This window comes from Protopterus annectens, chromosome 12.part0, assembly GCF_019279795.1.
Source record: "Protopterus annectens isolate FY-2018-M chromosome 12.part0, PAN1.0, whole genome shotgun sequence".
Classification (NCBI taxonomy): domain Eukaryota; kingdom Metazoa; phylum Chordata; order Ceratodontiformes; family Protopteridae; genus Protopterus; species Protopterus annectens.
In genome coordinates, this window is record NC_056746.1 from 1,085,296,542 (window position 1) to 1,085,320,455 (window position 23,914).

The following is a 23,914-nucleotide window of genomic DNA, read 5'->3' on the forward strand; positions in this document are numbered from 1 at the left end:
AGGGTTATGGAGGAAGGGAGGGAGGGAGTGGCTACTGAAGCAGTAATCTATTTGAACATCCACTGTTATGGCAAGTTCACCCACATAGCACTACTAAATTTATCATTAGATGACTGCTATAGGGTCTTCAAGCAATTTGAATACCATAGCTTATTAAGGGAAGAGGAAACTGGATCTGTCCAGGATTCTTCGGAAAACAGTCTTAACAAAGCTATCTCTAGACCTAGAGAAGGAATCTAATTTGTAGTGCTTGTTAAAGGGGTGCACAGAATGCCAAGTTGATGCCTCTATTATATTTCTAGAGTTCACCCTTTTCCAAAACACCACAGAAGTAGCCAGGGCTATAAAAGAATGGGCCCTGATTTTGTCTCTAAGTGATTTAGTATGGATAGAGCAACAAAGAGTAATAGCCTGGGACAACTATTTAAAAACTGTCTTTCAAGACACTTGTTGTCTTCTTACTATCATAAGAGACAAGCACTTGATTGGATGTCCTGAAGGATTTTTTTTCTGACAGTTGCCTATGAACATCTGGAGTGTGAAGATTCTTTCCCTGTTATTTTTAGGCTCTGGAAAGAAAACAGGGAGATGAATACCCTGGCTTAGTGTAAACTCTGAAATGACCTTGCACATAAGGGGTGGATGCGTTCTCAAAGTGTCCTTATCTTAGTGAAATAAGAGATAGGCCTAACTCACCAACTCAAATACTCTCCCTGCAGAAATCAGAGCAATGAGTAACACTGTTTTCCAAAATAAGAACTTCAAATCAGCCTCATGAGCAGATTCAGAAGGAAACTATGTAAGTGTTTCTGAGATAAAATTAATATCCCAAAGCAAGAGCTACCTGCCTACTAGATAGGTGGATATGTAACACCCCTTTCAAAAACTGTTTCACAAGAGGTAGGATGGAAAGGCGGTATCCATGGGACACAAGCAGAAAATGTCAACAGATGAATATTGGCAGAGGCATAAGAAAAGCCAGAGGATAACAACTCACAGAAATACTGAAGAATCACAGGAATCTGAGCATTAAAAGGATTTCAGTTCTTAGACTGGCACTAACTAGAAACTTTTTCCACACACTGTATATAATTTTTAGTAGCATGTTTCTTTGCCTCCTGCTAATCCTCAGTAAAAGGAGCTTAAAATGTTAAATAAAAGTCTATCATCCAGGCAGTCAGTTGAAGATGTTGATATTAAACTCTCTGTGCCCCATGTGAGTAAGTCCATACAGTGAGGAAGCTTGTGATAATTGCCCTTGGCCATTTTCAAAAGAAGGGAGAACCACTGTTGCCTGACTAAAAAGGGGGTGACCAATATTATCTTTGCCAATAATCTTGAGAAGAACTCTGGTTATCAAAGGAAACAGTGGAGAGGCATACAGGAACATTAAAATCTGGTCTTCAGGCTAGCCTGTAAGGAATTACGCAGAATTTTTTAAATGTTTTTACAGGAGGCAAACAGATCTCCTTGACGAATTCCCCACATATGGATGCATTCTGGGAAAATTCCTGGTTGTAACTTTTATTTGTGAGGGTCTTTCCTCATTCTGTTCAGTTTATCGGCCACAGTGTTTTGCTCTGATGGAATATATGTAGCCTGGAGGGACAAATTGAACTGAGGTGCTAGAACCCAGGCTACCATAGCTAATATGAGAATAGGATTGGGACTGTTTCCTCCTTGTTTGTTTACAGACCACTTCACAATGGTGTTGTCTGAGATCATTAATAGTGGTCCTGAAGTCCAAAGATGGTTCAGATATTTGACAGCATTTATAAGAACCATACTGCCCTTGACATTTATGTGTTTTAACTTTTCTTTTTTTTCATAGACTCTGCACCTTAAGTCCCTAGGACCCAGATCCCCAAGCAATGTCAGAGACATCTGCCGTTACAGATACAGATTACAGATTACAGCCCCAGACAGGGCTGGCAGGAGGAAGGAAAGACCTGGGTTAGAAAACAACTGATTTAGCCACTAATTCTATTCCCTTTTACAAACCCCATCACTGAAATTTGAAATGATAGAGAGTGCTAATGTTGAGTCCAAACTGATTTGATAAACCATTGCTTGAATCTATTTCATGTGACGTTTGGCCAAGAGAATCATGAGAATAACTGAGGATATCAAACCAAGAATTCTGAGATACTCTTTGGCAGATGCCTGACTATGGTTTGAAAATATCAGAAATTGTTCTCTGTGACTCTCCATTTTGTCTGGAGGAAGAAATGCCCTCATAGCAGTTACATCTAAAAGACACCCAAAAAATACTTGTGAGAGGGAATGAAAGAAGATTTCTGCCTTTTCACCTGAAACCCCATACTTTATTGCCCATGCCAGAGATTATTCGCAAGTTGTGAAGAAATCTGCATAAAATCACTCATCTAAATAAGGAAAAATGTCAATGCCCCACAACCTGCAATGGGCTGTTACTGTCACCACGCAGTTTGCAAACACTCTGAGAATACAGATAACCCAAAGGGCAATACGTCAAAGTGGAAATGCAAGCAAGATACAAAGAAACACAAAAAAACATCTGAAATTGTTGCTAATTGGAATTGTGAATGTATCTCAGCATCTTTTAAGTCCAAAGTTACCAGAAAACTAGAAGGAAGAATGAGAGTAACAGATACTGTACATAAAGCATTTCCAACTTTGGAATGATGATGTGAAGGAATACAAAAGAAAGATCTAGGGCAGGTCTTCATGTCCCTTATTTGTTTGTCAACAGAAATTCGTTTTAAACAAAAGCCTTTTTCCACTCTTTTGATCTGAGGGAATATGTTCTATTTTTGTCCTCTGAGGAATCCTTTGAAAACAAGGAAGAGAATCCCACCGCTAACTGCAACATTTTAGAATGATCCTCAGTACGCAGTTGTCTGAAGTTATATAATACAACAAGGGATAATAAAGACTGGGTTAGATTTACAGGGTTGCCAGGGTGGGGGGTATCCAGAGGAGTCATATTTTTTAGAGTCTGAGGAGGATCTTCTTTTCTTCTTTGACTCTCCCTGTCATTGTTTCACTGTGTGTGTGTGTGTGTGTGTGTGTGTGTGTGTGTGTGTGTGTGTGTGTGTGTGTGTGTGTGTGTGTGTTTTTTTTGTTGTTTGTTTGCATGATCCTTGTTGTGTACACTTATTCTGCTTTCTGAAGGAAAGGCCTGGATCAGAAGAAAAGCTTCTGTTATATTTGAGAAAGGAAAGTTGAAAATCTCAGTAACCCCCTGAATTAACTTCCCCTTTTAATCAAAACCCTAAAGGACACTGCAGAAGAAGACCAAATAACACCTTCTTCAGAGAAGCATTTAAAATTTCAGTTTTAACATTCTCTGGCAAATTGTGAGACTGTAACCAAGCAGATCTTCGTAAAACAAAACAAGTGGCAGCTGCCCTGGAAATATCACCAGTGTTTTAAGCACATCACAAAGAATACTTGATTATGACATAAATACTACCAAACACATATAAGTTTTAGTATCTAAAGTAGGGAGATTGATGATTAAATTCCTCAAATTATCATAGGAAACCAGCAAAAAGTTATATATATATATATATATATATATATATATATATATATATATATACACATAATAATTCACAGTTTTGAAGGCCAATGTGGAAGAAGAATAAAATTTTACCAAACTTTTACTAAACATATCCAAATACTTTCCAAGTCTTTTAGAAGGGGGTAAGGCTGGCATCTGAAAGAAGCTTGTTAGAAGTTGACTTAGACAAAGGAATTACTGCAGGAACTGTCCTGGGATTAGAAAAACAAAACTTATAGAACTGTGGTAGCTTATCCCACTGTTTAGGAGCACATGTCCGACTGCCAGGAAAAGTGCACACAGAACAGGTGCAGGTTGAGGAAAATTAATTTGTAATAAAAATTTTTGTTGAGATTCAGACCTCTCTTCTTGTTCCCATTGAAAAAAAAACAAGAGTCTTTCATATGGGCACTACTATTTTAAAAAGACCATCCTTCAGGAGGAGAATCTGAGAAAATTTCTCTTCAGAATCAGAATCTCCATCCTTTAGTGAGAGAATGTGAGAAACACAGTCCCAGTCCAAATCCTGTCCCACAGACAGACAATCAGAATCTGACAGAGAGGAGAATTTTATTTATCATCTGAAAAGGATAATCATCACTCATGATCTGGAATGAACTCAAAAACCATTTTCCAGACCAGTCTAATTATCTGCTCTAGATGAGGAAAAATGTATGGACTTGTGCTTTCTTCTTCTTCTATGAGACCCACCCCATGAGGAAAAGAGTGGCTAGACAGACCATTCCTACCCCAAGTAAGAGACTCATCAGTGTAGCTTGGCAAAGGAGCATCTCCATGTACTTTCCTCAAAGCCTTCAATGGTGGTTTTTCCTTCCCTGTCAAGGCAACTGTACAGCTGCAGAGGACGGGCCTGACTCCCTGTCCATAGCAGCATCCCAAGGAGCAACACCAGGGGGACCAAGAAGAAAAGATGAGTGGTCTATATCCTAACCACTCACAGAGTCTCCCACTTAGATAGCAGAAGTAAAAAGAGTCAGTGAAAACTAGTGTTAGCAGAACCCTGGTATGTGTCTTAACCACTCACAAAGTCTCCCGTGTGGATAGCAGAACTAAAAAAGAGTCAGTGAAAACTAGTGTTAGCAGGACCCTGGTCCATGTCCTAACCACTCACAAACTCTCTCACATGGATAGCAGAACTAAAAAGAGTCAATGAAAACTAGTGTTAGCAGAACCCTGGTATGTGTCTTAACCACTCACAAAGTCTCCCGTGTGGATAGCAGAACTAAAAAAGAGTCAGTGAAAACTAGTGTTAGCAGGACCCTGGTCCATGTCCTAACCACTCACAAAGTCTCCAACTTAGATAGCAGAAGTAAAAAGAGTCAGTGAAAACTAGTGTTAGCAGAATCCTGGTATGTGTCTTAACCACTCACAAAGTCTCCCGTGTGGATAGCAGAACTAAAAAGAGTCAGTAAAAACTAGTGTTAGCAGGACCCTGGTATGTGTCTTAACCACTCACAAAGTCTCCCGTGTGGATAGCAGAACTAAAAAGAGTCAGTGAAAACTAGTGTTAGCAGGACCCTGGACCATGTCCTAACCACTCACAAAGTCTCTCACGTGGATAGCAGAACTAAAAAGAGTCAGTGAAAACTAGTGTTAGCAGGACCCTGGTCTATATCCTAACCACTAACAGAGCCTCCCACATGGATAGCAGAACTAAAAAGAGTCAATGAAAACTCATTACTAAAAAGTAATCACAGAGGTAAATATTTTTAGTCACTGGCAACAAACGCATTTGCTTTAGAGCTCACAACAATGTAATGCACTTTTTCTTACAAAATTTACTCAAATTCCCTAAAATGTTAGGGAATCCCCATTAAGACTCGGGACCAGCTTACAGCCAGAAACAGTGCCTGTTAAGCTGTTAGCACAGTTGAGAAGGGTTAGTCACAATTTCAGATGGAAAAGTGCCACTCTAATAGCAATGGCATAGAGGAATAGAGCCCTGACTATGACCCATATGACCTAGGTTCAATTAGCAGCTCAGGTGACTGATGGAAGTAGCAAGGAGGAATGGGTATTACCACCCTGGGGTGGGTGGATGGACCTATCAGCACCTCCTTGGTGAAGGCTGAGAAAGTTACATGGGTAGTTATTTTAAAAGAAGATATTAGTTGGAGACATGGCAGTGATGAGGAGATACACAGCATGTCTCCACTCTACACCCACTACCCCAGAAAAAAACATTAGGTCCACAAGGGAGGGAAGAAAAATGGGCAAGGCATAAGTAACCCAGACATGCTGAGCTAAAGGATGACTAGTTGTACAACCAGCCCCAGCAAATTCTGAATAAAAAAATCTGGGCGAGGCATGCAGACAGCTAGTAGACCTAGCATGGACAGGTACCGGAGTGTTGGGCCGGTACCATGAAGGATGGTGGTGGAACAAAAGAAAACAAGTTCAGACAGAAAAGTAACTTATTTTGGAAAAAAAATCAACAAAGACCACCCTATTCACTAAGTATAAGCCTTTTTAGAAAGTTCTGAGGTAAAATAAAGTCAATTTATAAAGAATACATAATTTATTCACAGAATTTCCCTCAGAGCAGTCCAAGGAAAGACATTCAAGCTCTGAGGTAAAACTTATTTGAGTCAAATAGATGAGTGGAAATGCCCTAAAATAAATCCCCAAGCGAAACAAATCACTTTTAAATGAATACATTTATAAAAGGTAATCTCAAACCATGAACTTTTCTGCTCAGCATAAAGGAATTATTAGCAGACTATCTAAATGCTAATGCCCAACAAGGAAAGCAATCTTCTGCAGAAATAAATTTCTGAAGTATTTCCCACCCTAGCTACTGGTTTTCTGCACATCCTCATGCTTACCTTTGGCTAGGGCATGTGGGAGGAACCCTAGAGCTTTAGAAAGCTTGCAGCCAGGTTCATTCCTTGGCAGGAGGTTCTGTATTGCTTAAGGTTACTGCAGCAGTGATCTAATGATGAACATCTGTGTGATACAGAGCAGAAACAGCACAGGGTTCTTTGAAGATTATAACTAGAACATGTCATTTCAGTGCATATGTTGAGACAGCTTTGACTATCTATCTGCTCTTTCTCCCTCTTGAAGAATTTTAGTTAAACATGAAAATCTATTAAATTATGTTTCCACTTTATGTCATAAGATAGATATGAATCATTCCTGACTCAAGTCAAAAGGAATGTGAGTACTACTGTCTATATTAGTAATGAATTAAAATCGGTACATAGGGTAAAGGACAGAACAACAGTTGTTTGCTGGTAATAAAAAAGTAGATAATGCAGAGATTAAATAATGGCTTCCCACACATCACTGTGCTGTGATAAATGAACACATGGTTTATAAACAATGTTCAGTAACCCATTTCCCTGGGATATGTTTAGCTACTGGCCTTTTTGGTTTTAATAAGACTTGTTTTCATTCCCCCTTTGAGTTACTGCCCACTAGTGGTTGAACTAGAGAACATGTTTTTTACTGGCTGTGAAGAATTAATAAAGGAAGATGCTGGCCAATAATGTTTAAAACAGAACCATAGTGTATTTCCTGATTCAGTGCATGACACATTCTAAAATAATGGTTTATGGTTAGAATTGTATCAGACGGAATTCTGAACTGAAACCTCAAATATTGCTCTATGAAATGAATTGAGTAATAAAGATACAGGACTTTCTTTCTGCGACTTTATCACACTAGTTTCTAAGTAATTGCCTTGGGAAACCAGTAAAGAGTTAAACCTTAACCTGAAACTCTACTATTTTGCCAGCAGATTACTGCAGCTGTTGTACTGATGGGTTGTTCAAGTGGGGGTGGGTATTCTTCATATCAATTTCTATACTGGGCTTGTGCAATATCACCTGCCACTGGCTGAGAGTGACCCCACACACACACACACACACACACACACACACACACACACATCTAGATAATAACTGCATACCAAAATGAAGAAACTTGAATCTGAATTATAATTTTTATAAATTCTGTGGATATTAAGATGGAGCCAGAAGGACCTCAGTAAAATTGTGTAGTACCATTGGAAAGTTTTAAGACAGTTATCAAGCAAGATTAGTTCTGCCATCTCATACTAAGAAGGGGTAAGGGAACATAAAATTATAGTCTCCAGAACATAGTCGGAAAATATTAGTAAGACAGAAAATAAAAATTATTTAAAATGGTTGCAGGTAAGACTATACAGAGGAAACAGTATACCTGACCATGAGGTAAACATGAAACATAAGCCAAGTGCAGAAAAAACAAGAAATCTATGCAAGGTATTATTAAGGCTAATTGCACAATTAGGGTGGTATTTCAGGTATCTAAAAAGGTAAACAGCAACAGACTGAAGAACTGGAATATGTAAAGGAAGTTACAGATAGGACTAGTAGTATACTATGATATGATATATCTGTGTGTGTGTGTGTGTGTGTGTGTGTGTGTGTGTGTGTGTGTGTGTGTGTGTGTGTGTGTGTGTGTGCGCATGCATTTGTGTATAATAGATAGATAGATAGATAGATAGATAGATAGATAGATAGATAGATAGATATAGATATTTGCATATATGGAAAGAGTCTGTCAGTTAAGCTTCATAGTAATTCATCAACATGATGTGCTTAACCTGATCATCAGAATGTAATATTACTGAAAACACATTTAGGGACCTGGGCTTCAAAGGCTAACTGGCAGAGTCTAATGCTTCACTACTGATTAATTCTGGTAATAAAACTAAAATCAGTAAGTCAGAAAGAACTGTGTTGTGTACATAAAAACAAAGAATACATTTAATGTTTCAAGTTATGTCTTTATATCAAGCAAAACTTTTGAGCAAATTAGCTTGCGAACTACTGTACATGAGTGCAAAACTGCAAGTGCAGAAAACTAGGGGAGGTAAACACAGTCAATCAAGTTGTTTCGCAGACTCACAGAAATCAACATTTGCATGTCTTTGGAGTCAAAGATTTGCAGACATCATGATTTGCATGTTTGTGAAGTAGATGTTTCTTATATCCAAAAGCATTAGGTCACAGGCTTGCAATGTACAAGCTTTATAGATTCATGTAGTACAGTCTGCAGTATATAACAAGCAAAGTATCACATGCAGTGATGTTGGACGTTAAATGCAAACAAAAATGTAAGTTCTAAAACTCTATACAATATTTTCGATAATATGCTGACTTGCTTACCTGCTTGGAATATATTCCAGGACAATGCAGTGTCCAGATAAATTCAGAAGTTACCCAAGTTATTCATGCAGCACAAAACGTGATAGTGACATGAAGACAAATAATGTTAGAGGAATTAATGTGGATAGAGGTTACTGGCTAAGGCTCTTGCCACCCCCATAGCACCTTTTTTAGGCAATGTCACAAGAACAAAATTCCAGATGTAAAAATACCCTCTAAAAAACAACAGCAAGATTATGCTGCTAAACGTTAGGAATCTAAACTAGAAACTGCACTCTGTGGAAGCAGTCCTCACCTTAGAAGATGCTGACATTTGTGTAGTCACTGAGACCTGGCTTAAGGTTGCGGAGAGCACCCCAGCTATACCAGGTTACATTTCCTTCCACATGTTCAGATCACAAACTGAAGGCATGAGAATTAAAGGAGGTGGTGTATCAATATTCATTAAAGATAAATACATCTTTAGATTGGTTAAACAGCACAATTCCCTTGAATTGCTTCAGGTGCAATTGACTGTAGGTAAGACCCCTCTTCAGGTCATTGCCAGCTATACAACCCCCTTCATGAATCAGGACATCCACTCAGCCTACTTGGAGCTACTAGAGTCAATCAAGATACAACCAAACACCCTGGTTTTGGGTGACTTTAATTACCTGTCCATTCATCATCTTCTTTCGGCTGTTCCCGTTAGGGGTCGTCACAGCGGATCATCTGTTTCCATTTCTTCCTGTCCTCTGCATCATGCTCTTTCACACCAGCCGCCTGCATGTCCTCTCTCACCACATCCATAAACCTCATCTTAGGCCTTCCTCTTTTCCTCTTACCTGGCAGCTCCATCCTTAGCATCCTTTTCCCAATATACCCAGCATCCCTCCTCAGCACATGTCCAAACCAGCACAATCTCGCCTCTCTTGCTTTGTCTCCAAACTGTCCAACCTGAGCTGACCCTCTAATATACTGATTCCTAATCCTGTCCATCCTAGTCACACCCAGTGCAAATCTTAAAACTTTAACTCTGCCACATCCAGCTCTGACTCCTGCCTTTTTGACAATGCTACCGTCCCCAACCCATATAACATAGCTGGTCTCACTACCCTCTTGTAGACCTTCCCTTTCACTCTTATTGGTACCCGTCTGTCACAAATCACTCCTGACACTCTTCTCCACCCATCCCACCCTGCCTGTACTCTCTTCTTCACCTCTCTTCCACACTTACCATTACTCTGAACTGTTGATCCCAAGTACTTAAACTCATCCACATTTACCAACTCTACTCCCGGCATCCTCACCATTCCTCTGCCCTCCCTCTCATTTACACACATATATTCTGTTTTAGCCCTGCTGACCTTCATTCCTCTCCTCTCTAAAGCATATCTCCACCTCTCCAGAGTCTCCTCAACCTGTTCCCTACTCTCACTACATATCACAATGTCATCTGCAAACATCATAGTCCATGGGACCTCCTGTCTAATCTCATCTGTCAACCTGTCCATCACCACTGCAAATAAGAAAGGGCTCAGAGCTGATCCTTGATGTAATCCTATCTCCACCTTAAACGTATCTGTCACTCCCACTGCAGTCCTAACCAATGTCACACTACCCTTGTACATATCCTGTACCACTCTTACATACTTCTCTGCCACTCCCGACTTCCTCATACAATACCACAACTCCTCTCTAGGCACCCTGTCATATGCTTTCTCTAAGTCCACAAAGACACAATGCAACTCCTTTTGACCTTCTCTGTATTAATCCAAAAACACTCTCAGAGCAAATATTACATCTGTAGTGCTCTTTCCTGGCATGAAACCATACTGCTGATCACTAATCATCACCACCCTTCTTAACCTACCTTCCACTACTCTTTCCCATAAATTCAAGCTGTGACTGATCAATTTTATCCCTCTGTAGTTACTGCAGCTCTGCACATCACCCTTATTCTTAAAGATAGGTACCAAAACACTTTTTCGCCACTCCTCAGGCATCCTCTGACTTTCCAAAATTTCATTAAACAATCTGGTTAAAAATTCCACTGCCATTTCTCCTAAGCACCTCCATGCTTCCACTGGTATGTCATCTGGGCCAACAGCCATTCCATTCTTCATCCTCTTCATAGCTGTCCTTACTTCCTCCTTGCTAATCTGCTTCACTTCCTGATTCACTATCCCCACATCATCCAACCTTCTCTCTCTCTCATTCTCTTCATTCATCAGCCCTTCAAAGTACTCTTTCCATCTACACAACACACTCTCCTCACTTGTGAGTACGTTTCTCTCACTGTACTTTATCACCCTTACCTGCTGCACATCTTTCCCAGCTCTGTCCCTCTGTCTAGCCAATCGGTACAGGTCCTTTTCTCCCTCTTTAGTGTCCAGTCTCTCATCCAACTCTCTATATGCCTTATCCTTAGCCTTCGCCACTTCTCTCTTTGCCATGCGCCTCATCTCCTTATACTCATGTCTACTTTCTTCATCTCTTTGACAATCCCAGTTCTTCTTCACCAGCCTCTTCCTCTGTATACTCTCCTGTACTTCCTCATTCCACCACCATGTCTCCTTGTCCTCCTTCCTCTGTCCAGATGTCACACCAAGCACCTTCCTGGCAGTCTCCCTTACTAGCTCTGCTGTAGTTACCCAGCTATTCGGTAACTCTTCATTGCCTCCCAGTGCCTGTCTTAACTCTTCCCTGAACTCCACCTCACAATCACCCTTTTTTAACTTATTTATTTATTTATTTTATATTTGTTGACCGGGCTAGTCTAGCTGGATACATATCCATTTTCAGTAGAGGCCTGGGGAGAAAAGCTCCAAGTATGAGAAGATTACTACATACAATAGTTAAAAAAAAAGCTTAAGATACATTATAAGCAAAAAAATGTTTGTAAAGAGAGTACAAGTTATTAGTGGGATCAATGTAACAGAGTCTTGGTATAGGTTAAAGCAACAACAAGCCATGAATTATCTGGTACAATCATCACAAGTTTATACAATATCTGAAAAACAATTTAACAATCACTTAGTCAAGGAGGGAGAAAGAGAGTAGGCTGGAATAAATAGTGTTAAAGAGTTAGCTTATAATAATTAAAAACTGTTGGGCAGTATCCCAGGAGGCTGAGGAAAAGGGGAAGAGAAAGGTGGATAAGTAATGTTTAGTCCAGCTTTGAGCAGGGACAAAGCCAATGTGTTTTTAGATGAACTTTGAGGTGTTTCTTAAAGAGTGGAGTAGATGAGAGAGAGTTAAGTGTTTTAGGAAGGTTGTTCCAGATTCTGCCCACAACATTGGTAAAGAGTGAGTCACCAGCTTTGTTGTTGGATTTATTGTTGGCAATAAGTAACTTACTAGCTGAGCATAGTGTTGTAAGATTTTTGTATAGGGAGATCAGGTTAGAGAGGATAGGAGTATTAGTAGGGTGGTACAGAATTTTTTGTGTTATCACAAGTTGATTGTATCGTAGTTGGTTTTGTAGTTCTAACCATCCAAGTTGTTTAAGATTGAGGCAATGGTGGGTTCTATAGGTGGAGCCAGTGGCAAATCTGACTACATTATTATAGCTAGTTTCAAGCTTGGTAAGATTGTGCTTAGATAGATTGGTATAGATGGCAGAAGCATAGAATAGGGTAGAAGAAAGATGAGCCTGGGCAATGGTGGTTCTAGCAATTTGTGTAATGAAGGGTTTGATTCTGTACAGAGAGCCTAGTTTTTTATTGATAGTTTGAATAGTATTTTTGATATGGTCATCAAAGTTGAGGTTATGATCAATGGGTATGCCCAGAAGTCGTGCAGTAGGATCAGGGGAAATACAAGTTCCATTATAGGAGGTGATAGTGAAGTGGATCTGTGGAGATTTATGGGTGGGAGTGAAGAGTAATAGTTTGGGTTTTTTTGGGGTTGAGGAGGAGGCATTGATCAGTAAACCACTTTTCAACAGAGTTAAATACAGTTTGAGTAAGGGTTTGGAGAGAGGATGAGGACTTAGCAGTGCAGATAAGGGTAGAGTGATCAGCGTATTGTATACAAGAGGCTTGTGGAACAACAGTGTAGAGATTGTTAATAAAAATAGAAAAAAGAAGAGGGCCTAGGATAGAGCCTTGAGGGATTCCAGTGTTCACAGGGAGGGGAGCAGAAAGATTATTGTCCCAGAGCACTGCTTGGTGTCTGTTTTCTAGATAGGATTTAAACCAAAGAATAGCTTGTGGGGCAAGAGATTGGGCTTCTAGGGTGCTAATAAGTAAGCTATGGTTGACCATATCAAAAGCTTTTGATAGGTCTATAAATAGAGCAGATGAGAGAGAGTTATTATTTCGATTCCTGTTAATACAGTCAGTAAAGCTTAGTAGGACAGTAGTGGTGCTATGAAAGGGCCTGAAGCCATGCTGACAATTAGCAAGTAAGTTGTTATGGACCAGGTGATGAAGTAGTTGATGGTGGATACATTTTTCCATTATTTTGGCCAATGGAGAGAGTAGAGCAATTGGTCGGTAGTTAGAAATGTCAGTGGATTTGCCTCCTTTATGCAAATGAATTATATGGGATACTTTCCATATGGAAGGGATGGTACCTTCTGTGATTGTTCTGTTTATAAGGATGGATATTGGATAAGCTAAGGCTTTGGCAGCTAGTTGAAGGTATTCTGCTGGCAGGTTATCAGCAGAGGGAGTACAAGGTTTGAGTTTCTGAAGGAGTTTGCAGATGAAGGAAGTTGGAACAGGTTGTAAATGTAAAAAGGGAATTGGACTGTTTGTATTTTGAGAAGGAGAGGGGGTGGTGGATGTTAGTGTTTTTGTTAGAGTTTGAATTGCTTCAGTGAAGTAGTTGTTGAAAGTGTTGGCTATTAGCAAAGGACTATCATGGGGAATGGAGTTTGGGGCTGTAGTTCTAGTCTGCCCTGATTTCAGAAGTTTATTAATGCCTGACTAAAACTTTTGAGGGTTTTTAGAGTGTGATTGCTGCAGTTTGGAATAGTAGTTTTTATGTCTAACAAAATGTCTTTTTTGGTAGCGTTTCTTAATTGCTTAAAGTTTAAGTGGTCACCATTTAATCCTTGGCGCTGCTTTCACACTCCTCCTCTGCTTCTTAATCACCAACATCATCCTGCAGACCACCATTCTATGCTGCTTAACTACACTTTCCCCAGTCACCACTTTACAGTCTCCAATCTCCTTCAGACTGGCCCTCCTACATAGGATATAATCCACCTGTGTGCATCTTCCTCCACTCTTGTACGTCACCCTATGCTCCTCCCTCTTTTTAAAATACGTATTCACCACAGCCATGTCCATCCTTTTCACAAAATCCACAATCATCTGACCTTCTGCATTCCTCTCCTTAACACCTACCTACCCATCACTTCCTCATCCCCTCTGTTCACTTCACCAACATGCCCATTGAAGTCCGCTCCAATCACTAGTCTCTCACCCTTGGGTACACTCACCACCACTTCATCCAACTCACTCCAAAATTTTTTTTTCTCATCCATTGTACACCCACCTTGTGGAGCATATGCACTAACAACATTCATCATTACACCATCAATTTCAAGCTTCATAAACATCACTCTATGAGACACTCTCTTCACCTCCAAAACACTCTTGGAATACTGTTCCATTAGGATAACCCCTACCCCATTTCTTCTGCCATCTACACCATGATAGAACAATTTGAACCCACCTCCTATACACTTGGCCTTACTTCCCTTCCATCTGGTCTCTTGCACACACAATATATTAACCTTCCTTCTCTCCATTATATCAGCTAGCTCTCTCCCTAACATTCAAAGTTCCTACCCTCAGAACTACACTCCTAACCTTCCTCCTCTCTTCCTGCCTTCGGGCATGCCTTCCCCCTCCTCTTCTTCTTCTGCCAACAGTAGTCCAATTTCCGCCAGCACCCTGTTGGCTAACAGTACTGGTGGTGGTTGTTGTTAACTCGAGCCTCAACCGATCCGGTATGTAATTATGAAAAGTTCTCTGCATCAGTAATTTTTGGCAGAGGTTTTACACTGGATGCCATTCCTGACGCAACCCTCCCCATTTATCCGGGCTTGGGACCGGCACAAAGAAATGCACTGGCTTGTGCATCCCCAGTGGCTGGGTTAATTATCTGTCCATCGACTGGGTAAATTATACATGTTCCAACTCACTTGCCCAAAGGTTCCTGGACTTTGTTAATTCCAATGCCCTGGATCAGCTGGTTGACACACCCATAAGGGGCTCAAACATCTTGGATCTGGTGCTAACCAACATGGTGGACCACTGCACCACTCCCCAGTGTGTGGCCATCCCTGGTGAGATCTAACCACAAATCAGTCTCATTAAAAGTAACTATAACACAAGACACCCCCCTTAGCAATAACTAGACTAAAAAACCTTTTCAATTACATCCTCTTATGTGACAGCATAAATAGCTTCATAGACCCCCCCCCCTCTGATGGGACACCTCTGCTGAGTTATACCCCAATGCTTTATACAAGCACCCATATAATTGTATTGACTCTGCTGTACTGGATAGAACCAAAGCAAGATCTTCAAGGAAAAACAAACCTGCCTGGTGGACAAGTGCCATTAATAGGCTATACAATAGGAGAAAACAATTGCTGTCTAAGGCTAGGAAGGAATGGTCTCAAAACTAGAAACACTCCCTCCTCAACTTAAACAAGGAAATAAGACTCATGAAGTCCTCCAACGGTAACTACAAATCCAGATTAGCATCCCTAACTAAGGATAACCACAAGCCGTTCTTTAGTTACATCCATAACCTCAAAGGTAAGGCCCAGATTTGCACTGACCTCGTAGTTAATAGTACTTCATATACAGAATCTGTGGATATAGCAAATCTGCTGGCTGACAGGTTCAGTGAAAACTTCACTCCTCTGTCCCTACCACATATACCCCAAAGCATCCCTAACACCTGCCCCCCACTTAGTATCTCTGAGGAGTAGGTCTTAAACGCCCTGTTCAAGGCCAAAGACACAGCCTCTATGGAACCAGACAACATCCTTGGCTGTGGTCTACATGGGTCAAAACAGGAATTAGTATCACCATTGGACATGCTTTTCAATCACAGTCTAAGCACTGACTTCATAACAGTGGAATGCAAAACAGCTGCTGTCATCCCTTTGCACAAAGGGGGTACATCTATGGACCCCAGGAGCTATAGACCTATTAGGCTGACCAGCCTTATCTGCAAAGCCATGAAACAAATCATCGTGGACCTTATTAACAAAGATATAGGAATTCTTCAAATGCTTGACCCCACCCAGTTTGGCTTTGTCAAGGGTAGATCATGCCTATTAAACTTGGCAGACTTCTTCGAGACAGTCACCAAAGCCATAGACAAGTGCAAATCTGTGCAGATGGTCTACTTAGACTTAGCCAAGGCCTTTGACACAATCCCTTACTGAGGCATCATTGATAAGCTCACCCAGCTGGGTATCAACCCATATATTGTCAGGTGGGTTGCAAACTGGCTCACTAATAAAACTCATATGGTTAAAATAGGAGACTTCACCTCCTCCAGCAGACCTATAACCAGTGGTGCTCCACAGTGATTCGTTCTGCAACCCCTATTGTTTGGAATCTCCTTCTCTGAAGTACAAGCTAAAACTAAAGAACTGTGGCTGACAAGTTTGCTTATGACTACAAACTGGGGAGTAATCATTGAAACCCCTAGCGATGTCAGCATTTTGCAAGAAGGTCTTATGCAGACTAATGACTGGTGCCAAAGTCATGGTCTTAAACCTAATGCAAAAAAAATGCATTTTCATCCTCTTTGGCAAGGGTGATGTTCCTGCAAACTACCACCACATCAACAGCAATACCCAGTGCACACAGTCAGTGGTAAGAGATCTGGGCACACAGGTTGACAGCAACCTTAACTTTGATCACCATGTCTTCACAGTGGTAAGAAGGGCATTTTATATTGCTCATCTCACAAGTATGAGAATTGCCTCCAGAAATAAAGAGGTTATAATCCCCTGTACTCTTCCCTCATCAGGCCAATTAAAGTGCACAATTGGTATGTTCCTTTCCAAACACCTGCAGCAATTGGAGAGAACACAAAGGTTCCTTACAAAGAAAATTCCGGGTCTTCAAGATTTGTCTTATACGGACAGACTGAAATCATTGTTACTTTACTCTGTGTGGTACAGACTGCTTAGAGAAGACCTGTGCCTTGCATATAGAGCAATCTCTGACCCAGGTTTAATGGAACTGCTGCACATTCGTAACTCTAATGGCACACGGGTCACTTGCTCAAAGAACCTTAACCTGGTATGTGACATCAACAGAACTTGCTGCTGGAGAGATAGATTTGTCTCAAAGAGGTTGCTCCACCTTTGGAACAAGCTTCCTATTCAGTTAAACAAAGCCCTCATTGGCCCTATTTAAGTATAATTTAGACGATTACATAGGTAACCAGAAATTCACCCCAGGGGTTCCACCTGTGTCCCTCTTAGACAGGGACAATAGGTGCTGATTTTAGTGTGTGCTTGAACCAGACCACATTGGGAACATGGGTTGAACTTTACTAGGCTTGTATGGGCCCTGGGGCCATTAGCCTAGTAACCTCCTATGATCCTATGACCACCTCCCAACCTATGTAATCAGAGAACAGCATGGTTTACCCAAACAAATAATCTATAAACAAGTACACAATTTAAAAAATTTGACAAAGATGCATTTATTACAGCCTTGTCCCACTACAACAGGAAAGTTTTAAGAGTAATGCCCCTAGATGAAGCAGTTACTCACTCCAATTACACCTTCCTAAAAATATTAACTGATTTAGCACCAGTAAGCACAAGAAGGGTAAAACCTATCACAGTGTCATGGCTGACAAAAGACACTGAACAGCTCATGCTGCGAAGATATGAAGCATGGAAAGAATAGAATAAGAATAAAACAGAACATGGCTATCACAATTTTACATTTCTCAGAAACTATATCAAGATCCTTGTTAAATCTGACAAAAAATCATACTGCAGTAATCTCCAAGACAACCCCATTTTTTTGTGGTCCTCTCTAAATAAACTATTACACTCCAGCCATACCACTACATCCTGTTCTTCTACTTCAAACAACACAGAGTTCATTGTCACTCAGTTTAACACTATTTTATCTAGTAAGTTCTATCACTAATCAATGACCACCTCACATCATCCCACCAACTTCCACCTGTTCTGTAAAGCAACACAGTTTCTTTTAGTTTTCAGCCCATCCCAACATCAACCATAAAAAAATTACTAACCAAATTAAAAGCAACAGCCTCTGCCAATAACCGTCCCACTGAGTTCCTCAAAATAGCTGCAGAAGCACTAGCCTTTGCTATCTCCATTTTAATCAGCCAGTCAATAACTGAAAACTATATCCCATCCATCTGGAAAAAATCAATTATTATACCCCTTCACAAAGGAGATGCTTCAACAGTTAACAAACTATAGACCTTGTTATCCTATCATCCTCATCTAAAATCCTCCAGAAGTGTATTCAATCTCAGTTTATAGCACATACAACCAAACACAACCTCCTCTTTAACACCCAGCGTGTTTCAGGCCCAACCACAGTACTACTACTACAGCCCTCCTCAACTTCATCAACACAGTAAACCAATACAGAAATGAGGTTAACTGTATTTCTTCACTTTTCCTTGACCTATCTAAAGCATTTAACACAGTGTCCCTCCAAAAGCTCTCACTTACCCCTCCCTCTCCTGGTTTCAGAGTTATTTATGCAGTTGTCAGCAGGCAGCTAAATGTCAACAAAACCTTTCAGCTTTTCAACCAGACTCTGTTGGTGTTCCCCAAGGATCAATACTTCCTCCCCTTCTATTTAATATTTTCATAAATAATCTTCATACCGCTACAACACTTGCCACTCTTGTACAATACACACATGATTCAACCCTTATCTGCTCTGCCCCATCCATAACAAAATTACAGGAAATTACTCAAAAATATTTCATTGACATTGAAATATAGTAAAAAATTCGAACTTGCTGCTTAATGACAAAAAAAAATAATAATAAACTTATGCTGTTTACTCCAAAACAATACCTTAACCAGAAACACACACTTCATGTTACCTCAAGTAATAACCCAAAAACAGAAGCCATAAGCCAAACTAAACAATTCTGAGCCATAATAGATGACAACCTCATATCTGATCACCACATACTTCATTACATCAAGAAAACTTACCAAAAACTCAGCTCCCTGAATAGGGTCAAACACTACCTGAGAGATCAAGCAAGGATTACCTTAGCAGCAACATTCCTTCCTTCTCTGTTATATGCTTCCCCTATTCGTACAAATGTCAATGCCATGTATAAAACTAAACTAGTCTCCTGCTACTACAAAATAGCTAAATGTGCAACCAACCAACCTTATAAAACACACCACCGCCTTGCCTTAAAACAATTAAATTGGCTTGAACTCCTAAACCAGTTGACATACTCACAACTAATTGTTGCCCACAACCTATTGTACTCTCCAGAAAAATGCCCAGCATTACTACTATAATATATTGTTTACTCACTAGAGACCTTCATTCTAGCAATAAATGTTTGCTATGTATCAGTAAGATGTTCAGCACTGCTGGAGACTCTTTCCACTCTCATTATGGGTCAAAACTCTAAAAGGAAATCGCCAGACAGTTAAAACAGATAGAAAAGTGAAATAGTTTCAAAACTTTGCTTAAACAGCACTTATGCCCGAGATGGCTCTGTTCTTCCTGCTCACCTGGCTAGCTTTCCTCAGATTACTTTTCTCCATCTTTGCTTACCCAATCTTTTTGTACCTTATCGTTCCTCCTTATACGGCACTTATTTCCTAAAGTCTTGCCTTCCCTCATCTTTCACACATCACCGCTAACCACAGTTCCTCCTCTGTCCATTTATCCTCCTGCTCATTTCCATAACTTCTCATTTCATATCTCTCATCGTTTTTGAAGCTGCATTCTACTTGTCTGTCTGTAAATTCTCACTAAACTCAAAAACACCACAGTCTGATCGTTTTCCTGCAGCCATTCTGCTTTTAATACATTAATTGTTGTAGCATGCTATTTCTCTATTCAATAATTAGCCATTTTATATTAATTTCTCTCTTGCTTTTTGTGTTAAAATGCTATGTTCATGTAAGAAATATTTAATTAATGCACTTTCCAAGGCCACAAAATACAGCATTGAGGGGCCCCAACAACATCCTGGGATGTTTAATAAATAGCATGAAACAAGACCTCTGTGGTCCACTTGAATCACTTTTCATCTAAAGCCATCAGTCAGGTTTTGTTCCCAAGGAATTACAGAAAATGGCTGCAGTCATTCCCCTTCACAAAGGAGGTCCAACTACTGATCCAGGTGACTACAGGTCCATAAGGCTTACCAGTCTCATATGTAAAGTCACAGAAAGAATCATCATGGACATGATAAATGAGGACATATGTAACCTCCAAATACTGGACACATCACAGTTCAGCCTTGCTAAAGGAAGGTCATGCATATTAAATCTGGTGGACTTTTTTGAGAGGTTTACAAAAGGACTGGATGAAGGTAAAACTGTGCACACAGCTTATCTTGACCTGGACAAGGCTTTTGATACAACACCACTCAAGCATTATAGACTAATTTAGGTATAAACCCTTTTATCATCGACTGGATAGCTAACTGGCTCAGTGTCCCAAGAGGTCAAAATAGGTGAGACTACCTCCACCAAGAGGCCAGTCACTAGCAACTGGGCCTGCTCCATTTTGGTATCTATGTCTCTGAAATGGAAGCAAATGCTAAAGGTTTATGGCTAAGTCTGCAGATGATTGCAAGCTGGGGGTTATCATTGACTTCCATGCAGACACTAGCATTCTTCAAGAAAGTCTATCCTTGGCTAACTTTAAACTCATTGCTAAGAAATGAATAATTGTACCTATTGGGAAGTCAACCATCCCAGCTAATTAAAAATTTGACACTATGCCCCATAAGAGTCAACCCAATGTTCAGGGATCCGGTTATGCACGTAGAAGTTCTCTTATCTTCGAACACCATGTGGCACAGCGGTGAGGAAATCCTTTTATGTTGCACAATTTATAATTAAGGGTATGGCATCTAGGTCCAAACAGATCATTATCCCACTGTACTCTGCCCTTAGCGGACCAAGGATAGAGTACAATCCTCCCTTTGGTATGTACCTGACCAGCATACAACAACTAGAGTGATTTCAGAAGTTTCTTACAAAGAGAATACAAAGTGTATCAAGCCTGCCTTATGCAGAGTGCCTTAAAGCCTTTTCCCTCTACTCAGTCTCCTATAAATTGTTGAGGGGTTATCTATGACTGGCTTACAAGGCATCCGCAAACCCCACATATATGAATCTCCTACATATTCGTAAGTCAAAGACTACTAGAAATACAAGGTCTAGGAACCTGAATGTATAGGTTCATAGATTAGTACTAGGCTAACTGCCATTATTGGCCATTTTAAGCCTAGTCAATTACCCTGTGTGATAATCAAACCCTGCATCTTGTGTATGTAAGGCAAACACCTTAACCATTATGCCAACTTCCCATGCTGTGACTTAAACAGGACATGCTGGAAAGACAGATATGTGTCCCAGAGACTGCCCCTCCTATGGACCAGGCATCCCATCCATGTGAATCTGAGTTCATCTATTACCCAGTTTAAGCACAACCTAGACCAGTGGATTGGTTGAGGAATAGGAAATTTACACTGGGCTTGACACCCATGTCCCTTATGGACAGAGGTAGCTTATAAATGCCTGGCCCTCGATGTCTTTTTTTTAGATACAGGACGTCATTATTCTTTTGGGAATGTCTGGGTAAGCTTAGAAGGTCCCCCAGGTTATTAGCCTAGTAACAATCTAAGAATCTATGTTTAGATATTTTAACTTCAATTATAAATGCACCGTAACTGTGGAGCTCTTCTTCCCGAGCCTCCTCTGAAAATGGGTTTTATGCAGTCATACTTTTCCCAGTAAACAAAAACAAATAAATAAACAAATTAATAATAAATAAAGTAACATAGCCTCCCACATAACCTCTAGAAATGTCCTAACAAACAAACTCATTCCTAATAAATCTCTATGATCATAGGAACACAATTGGGTTGGGTTGCGCCACTAGGCTTATAATGGCTCTGGTGGTCGTTAGTCTTGTAAATACCTATGAACCTATGAAATTGGCATCCCTGGGTCATGCAAGACCCTTGTGTCCCAACTTCTCCTGCCAGGAAGCCCTATCAGCCCATCAATTTGCTCAGTGGTGAAGGTCAGGTGAGAGGGAAAAGGACAGCTGTGAGTCCTGTGGAGTAGCTCATCTTCCCTGGGCTATTCATAAATTACCATAGCCTCTTGGCTGGGGAGAGTAGACATGCATGCTCCCTCCTACACAATCTTGTTTTCCAGTTTAGTAGGGGTACATTCCCACAGATTGTAACAGCTAATTTCTTTAAGTCTCAGGTCATTCTTTGGAAACCTCTACAAAAATGCCATGGTGTGACCACAGGAGTGATTATATGTAGTAATGAGGTACAGGTGGCTTCAGCCCTGGCATTTGGTGGGGCATGTATGAGGGTTTTGTCCTTCCTTACTTCACCAAGCACTGCCTCATTGTCAGTTTTTAATAGTTTTTCAGAACTGCCCAGTCAATGAAATGGAAGTCCACAAAATTACCCATACCTGCCACAAAGATCTTACTGAATCCTATTCACTAAGACTAACAGATCAAATAAGCATACAATAAAAGAATTACAACTTAATTGTATGGTTGGTAACCTCATTAGTATTTATAATAGTTGATGGGTGCTGCCCCCTCTATAAGGGTGGAAGTGAGGGTGGGGGCTCTGTCTTCCCAAGTAAATATTAAAAGTGATTCTATTTATTAAGAATGTATTTAGTAATAAGGTACAGGTGGCTTCATTCATTGCATCTTTGCGTAGGGGGAGGCTTGCCCTTCTACTTCACACAGAACTGTCTCTTTCAAGTTTTTTTTCTGCATTTTCATTGACCTGGCCTGTCAGTGAAATGAAACACACGGAAATCATCTATATCCACTAGAACGAATATCTCACTAAACCATATTCCTTTTAAAATATTATGCCAAAGGGTGTCCATCAAAATAATTATGTCAACCCCAAGGTCTGATGGCTTCAGAAGTAGTTGAGATGGGTGTGGGGGCTTTTCCTTCCCAATAAAATATATTATTTCATTGAAAATCTGATCAGTGTATGGGTCCTGACCAAACAACCTTTGAACATATTATTTTCTGGATACTGTACCATGTCCCTTTATGACAACATTTCCCAGTTGTCTGAGTTTATGATGAGGTCTGGAATTTTAGTGCTAGGTTGTTTTACCCATTCCTTTTGGATACATTAAATATTTTATTAGTGAAGTATGAACCTTTGAATCTATTACTTCAGACACATGTTCTCATCAGTGATAATGGCAAACTATAGTCATATATCTCTCCAAATAAACTTGTTCTAAAGCCAAAACCTCAATGTACTACCAGCTGCATAACCAAATGCTGAAATGCTTGCTGTTTTGCAGCCTAGACTTGCCAATGCATGGAGGGATAATGGGTCAGACAGTGATGCCAGGCTTCTTCTTTTCCTAAGGCTTATTCTCAAGATCACAGAACTCTGATGTTCCCTCATCTCTTTTCCACTTGAGTCCTTTGTTCCTAGATGAACAATGATAATTAACTAACTCGCTTTCCCTATACAGACACACTCATATTCCTAACTAACTCACTTTCCCTATACAGACACACTCATATTCCTAACTAACTCACTTTCCCTATACTGATACACTCATATTCCTAACTAACTCGCTTTCCCTATACAGACACACTCATATTCCTAACTAACTCACTTTCCCTACACAGATACACTCATATTCCTAACTAACTCACTTTCCCTATACAGACACACTCATATTCCTAACTAACTCACTTTCCCTATACAGACACACTCATATTCCTAGCCTTAAAATTTAGTCTCCGTCTCCACACAAAATTCCAACAACCACAGACCAAACCTTACTTCCCCTTTCTATCCATAGCTTTATTCTTCTAATGATTCCTCCAACAGAAGATGCAGCCTGTCTTCCTGGGCCAGCTGCTGGGAATATCTTCTATATCCTGGTTAATTTCTACAAACACTGCTTGCATGGAAGCACACTTTTAGTTGCAAT